Below are 5889 nucleotides of genomic sequence, written 5' to 3' on the forward strand. Positions count from 1 at the left end.
AAAGTATGTATGTACAACTGAATCAGTCTGCTGTATGCTTAAAACATTATAAATAAATTATAGTTCAATAATTTTTTTAGCCTGGGAATCACTGTTCCAAGGAAACTGGATCTCTAGCAAACAGCCTCTCTCCCCTTTTTGGGGAAGGAAAATGCCAGAGATGATGTCCTTTCTCCACCCCCCGCTGGCTCACAGTCATGACAGTGGCCCAATGTTGGGTGTGGTGCCCTCAAAGAACAGACAAGCTACTGTCTGCACATCTGAACATTCAGCTCCTACTCTGAGGTCTGCTATTGACTGGCTAAAATATCTTGGGTCTTTCACTTCACTTTCATGGGCCTCCATTACTTCATCTATAAAATGATTTCACAAAAGGTGTCAAAAACTCTCGCCAGCTCAGCCGTTCTTTGACTCAACACATTGTAATTCTAGGCAGCTTGCACACATGTTACTGCTCATAAACCCTAAAATGGCCACAGGTCTTTTACAGATAATTGCATTTCCCAGCTAAGTGCCAACAGGCTCTTCATTTGGCTACTGACTTAAAAAAAAAAAAGATTCAAAAGGGCTGAAAGGATTATGACTCAGGCTAAGGAACATGCATCGCCTCACCTGTCCCAAAAACAGCCACCACCTACCCAGCACTTTCTGTGTCAGGCAGACTGAAAACACTTTCTGTGGATTAAATTATTCAATCCACGAGACAACCCTATGAGATATCATCTGTTACTTATTCCCCTTTACCAGTAAGGAAACCCAAGCCCTTCTCTGGTCCGATTCTGTATCATCTTTGTATCTTTCAGATCATCTTCCCCTTACTGAGAAATAAGGAGTATATTTGTTCTTAGAATGTAATTCATAAACACATAAGCCATCACCATGTGGGTCTCCATCATGAAACACAGCAAGATGCAGGAAAGAAAATAAAAGGCTCATTTAGCTAGTACCATTTAATATTTCCTTCTCTGAGACAAACATTAAGTGTCTGTGTAATTATCCTTAACTCTCACTGGGAGAAGGGAAGATTCAATGATTCAAAGTTTGCCACTTTTTTTTAGTTAATCTTAAAGGGAGGACACATAAAACAGTGGGAAAGATTTAAATTGGACTAAGTTCTTGGCAGCCAGAGGCTTTCAATGATGAGAGAAATCTTGACCTGCATCCAAGTCAGCCCCATCCATAACCTTTTTGCTACCTGTCTCACCAGTATCCACGTGAAAGAAAACTAGCAACACATTCTATACATCCTAATTAGAGCAAATATCTGCAAAAAATATCAACACACTAGGTTGGTGACATGGCCATAAAAAGCCACCCTCCATATAGCATTCTTGTGTATATAATATGTGTATGACTAGATTGGTATAAATTTTGGAAAGCAAAATGACAAAACTAAACAATTCTCAGCAAGGCCACTCCTGAATGTCTATCCTTAGAAACTATATCATAGAAATACATCAATAAAAGCAGAAAGAGGGCTTCCCTGGTTGTCCAGTGGTAAGAGTTCACCTGCCAATACTGGGGACACAGGTTCAATCCCTGGTCTGGGAAGATCCCACATGCCTCGAGTCTCCTGAGCCTGTGCTCCACAACAAGAGAAGAAGCAATGTGAAATTTGCATGCCACAACTAGAAAGTAGCCCCTGCTTGCTGCAACTAGAGAAGGCCCCCATGCAACAGTGAAGACCCAGTGCAGCCAAAACCAAATTAATTAAAAAAAAAAAAACCAGGAAGAGTTATACATGTGAATGTTCATTGCAGCGTTATCTACAACAGCAAAATTGTAACACAAATACAATTTTTTCAATGTTTATTGAACAGCTATTTTGCACCAGGCACTATGCTGGACCCCAACACAGCTAACATGAGTCTCCAAAAGGATTGTGCTGAATAGGGGGCTATTTTTCTTTCTTTTGGATTCTGTTCTTTAATAATATTTAAGAGGAAAACCAAGAAGGGGCTTCTGGCTCAGTAGAGACATTGATTAAAGCTTGGTAAAAAATGGGCAGACATGCAGATCTTGGGTAACACAGGTCAAATTCAACAGACCAAAGGAGTGCAAGTTTTTATGATGGAGTTCTCACCACCCACTGGTTTGGGGCTGGTTTTCCATAGCCGCCCCTCCCAGCATCATAGTCCTAAGGATACTCATCTCATTCCTGGGTCCCGGAACTCCCACGGTCATACTGCCTGCCCTCCTTAAAGCCTGCATCCCAGTCTGTGCGGATAATCGATCAACCAAGTAAGTTCTGCTTATGTACCGCATGGCATTTTCTGCATCTGCTCTTGAATCGTATTCCACAAAGCAGAACCCACACGCTGTCTTCTTCATTTTGTCCAGGCCCAAGATTATTTTCTTCATGTCGCCACTTTTGTGAGGAGTTTGTAGGTTTGTTCTTCAGCTGTGTGAAAGGAGAGATTTCCTACATACAATGTGCAGTTTTCTTTAGTCACTTGCCCTGTTCTTCACTGTCACCCCAGAAGGGCTGGTCTCGGTACTGGCTCAGGTCGACGTAGAAGTTGCTGGACACTGCCTCCAGGAGGCCACCTGACTTCAGTGCAGAGAGGTGGCCAAGGGCGCCACTTGGAGAATGAGGCTGTTTTGTTTCTTGTCTGTTTATTGAGAAATCTGTATTCACGTCTTTCTGATTCTCCAGTGTATTATAGGGTTGGGAGGTTGGGAACTCCATGGCATGTGGGCTCCTGGATGCGATGTGAATTCTGCCAACAGTGTGTGTTTCTATGAGGCTTGGGAGGCAGAAGGGAGGCGAGAGGACCTAGTCTTCTTCCTCCAGGGTGGACACATGGGTTTTGTGAGATGTGAGTTTTTGCAGAAACTAGCGAAGCTCTTAGCAACCACCTACCTCGGTGTTGTGGGGCAGCGGGACCGTTAGCATTTTCTTGCAGCTTTCTGACCTCTGCCCTGAGCAGCACCTCTGGATTCTCTGAAAGTCGGCAGTAAATCTGAAACCCAAGCAAACCCATCCCCCACATCCACTTCCCTGCTGTTGATTTTCATTCCTCCAGTCTTAGCTTTGTAAGCTCCTAATTCCCTGTGTTAAATCCCTCTCTGACTCAAATACCTAGAGTGAAATATATTTTCCTTAATCCTTAACTTATTGCAGAGAAGCAACAATCTAGAACAACTCTGCCCAGTAGGAAACTAATGTAAGCGGCACATGGGAGACACGTGTAATTTGAATTTTTCCAGCGGGCATATTAAAAAAAGTAAAAAGAAACAGGTGAAGTTAATTCAACAATATATTTTATTTAACCCAATATATCCAAAATATTATCATCTCAATGTGTAATCAATATGAAAATATGAATTAGATCACTTATTTTTGTACTGTCTTCAGGATACAGTGCATATTTTATATGTAAAGCACTCTTCAGACCAGCCACATTTCAAGTACTTAATAGCTACACATGACTAGTGGCTCACCTACTTTCTAACATAGATCTATATAAGGTGTGCATGCGTGCTAAGTCGCTTCAGTCATATCTGACTCTTTCCGACCCTATGGACTGTAGCTTGCCAGGCTCCTCTGTCCATGGGGTTCTCCAGACCAGAATACTGGAGTGGATCGCCATGCCCTCCTTCAGGGAATCTTCCTGACCCAGGGATTGAACCCACATCAATTACCTCTCCTTCCTTGGCAGGCAGGTTCTTTACCACTAGCGCCATCTAGGAAGCCTTCTGGCTCAGTCTGCCTGCAATGCGGGAGACCCAGGTTCGATCCCTGGATCAGGAAGATCCCCTGGAGAAGGAAATAGCAACCCACTCCAGTATTCTTGCCTAGAGAATCCCAAGGACGGAGGAGCCTGGTAGGCTACAGTCCACGGGGTCGCAAAGAGTCGGACACAACTGAGCGACTTCACTATATAAGATACTAGAGTATAAATGATAGCAGATTATTGTACTGCTATTTGCATGAATTTGGGGCTTAGTAGGGGACTGTGTTTCTGCTGCTAGGTTTGGCTCCATCTCCCTACCCAGTCCATTAGATGTCTGTCAAATGAGATCTGGTTCTCACCCAGGTTGAATCGAAGGCAGCCTTTTGGGTGGGGAAGGATGGGAGTGCTGTAAATGCCCCCCAACTGCATAGGAAATGGCATTGCACAAGAAGGAGCCAGGACCTGGGTCCGAGACGGGTTTGCCTTGGTCTGGGGTGAGCTCGGTGGTAGGGTGGGAATGGGGCAATTCCCGAGCTGGGTTGCTCTGTGCTGAGACAGCAGACGCACCAGTGTGAAGGCCTCCGTCATGCCGGCTGGGAACAGGTGGTGCAACGAGAGAGAGTCAGCAAGACGTGCCGAGAGGTGCTGAGCCGGCCACATCCGCCCAGAGCAAGAGCCTTATTTAGAGGCAAGTCCAACTGCACGAGCAAGAGAAACTCAGCTGTGGAGGCCTCTCTTGCCAACAGTGAATCTGAATCAGAAAAAGAAAAAAAAAAAAGATGTGGGATGGATACTGGAAAGAGCCACAGTTCCCAAGGTCAGGCGAAGCCAGGATGGATGCACGCAGATGCTGGACTCCAAGAATAGGAAAACTGAAATACTGCCCACCACGCCTGTAAACAAATGATGTTGCAACTATCAAGCCGTTACATTACAGCCTCCCTGACAGTGAGCCCTGAGGGAACTCAGGACAAGACAAACAGGCTGCCCACCACCAAGCTCACCCAGCAGCCAGCTGCTGCAGCCGCCCCTGACAGTGAGCCCTGAGGAAACTCAGGGTACTGGCCCCAGATAGCGGAGGTGCGTGCCAAAGGAATGATTTCAGTGGGCCCAGACTCTTAGGTCTTCCCATATACACAGAAAAGCGCTCAATTCCTTAACTTGAGATATCTGGTTTTCTTTAATTAAAAGCGATCTTTTATCGTTCTGACCGCCTGGTCTTTTTGCAAAAACACCTATATATCCTGGCTTCCTGTCACCACCCCCCTCCCACCCCTCTTCCTCTTGGAAGAGTTTCTCAGTGTTATCTGAGATGTCATGTCCCAGGCTTAAGTCCTCAGATTTGTCCACCAAATAAAACATAACTCTCAACTTTCGGGTTGTGCTTTTTTTTTTTTTTTCAGTTAATACACAGATGAAGAGCAACTGATGATCCAGCTACTAGAAACAGGTTAGAAACCAAGGCAAGTGTGGATGGATCTGGGTATGTATATGTACGCCCGCCCTGAGACTCGATCAGGCAAGGCATGTGGCTGAAGGTAGCTGTTCCTACCGGCTGCCTTTGTGTTGTTTCAGCTTGAAAGACCCACACACAGCTTCTAGCACATAGTAATAACAGTGGAGAGCTTATTTCTTACTGCAATCCACACACTGTGCCAAAACTTTGCACACATAATCCCAATTGATCTTCACTGAAGACCTGTGTGCAAAGGACAATTATTATCCCCATTTTAGAGGTGAGAAAACAGAGGACTCAGAATCTTCTGTTGTTGTTCAGTCGCTCAGTCCCATGAGACTCTTTGCAACCCCATGGACTGCAGCACGCCAGGCTTCTCTGTCCTTCACTATCTCCTGTTATTTGCTCAAACTCATGTCCATTGAGACAATGATGCCATCCAACCATCTCATCCTCTGTCACCTCTTTCTCCCGCCCTCAAACTTTCCCAGCATCAGGGTCTTTTCAGAACCTTATTGAGGGCAGTACTTAGTGAAAATGTTGAAGCTGCAATCCAAGCACAAAACCTTGACTCTGGAAGCCTGAGCCTAATTGCTATGCCAGTGCTCCCTTTGGTAGCGCATACACTAATCCCTATGCCATGCTGCTTCAAAGTTTACTGACTTAAACTGGAAAATGACAGATGTAAAACGCAGGGAGGTAAACTGCCAGCGTCTCATTTTGCAAAATTCACAAAGACTGTGTTCAGCTTGGACC

The 5889-nt window shown here is 45.0% G+C and overlaps 1 pseudogene; it reads right to left on the reverse strand.

Moving 5' to 3' along the window:
• Window positions 1-2065: 2065 nt before the first annotated feature.
• On the reverse strand, window positions 2066-4265 carry LOC122447280 (annotated as a pseudogene).
• Between the last annotated feature and the right edge of the window lie 1624 nt (window positions 4266-5889).

Source organism: Cervus canadensis, chromosome 9 (genome assembly GCF_019320065.1).
Source record: "Cervus canadensis isolate Bull #8, Minnesota chromosome 9, ASM1932006v1, whole genome shotgun sequence".
NCBI classification, from domain to species: domain Eukaryota; kingdom Metazoa; phylum Chordata; class Mammalia; order Artiodactyla; family Cervidae; genus Cervus; species Cervus canadensis.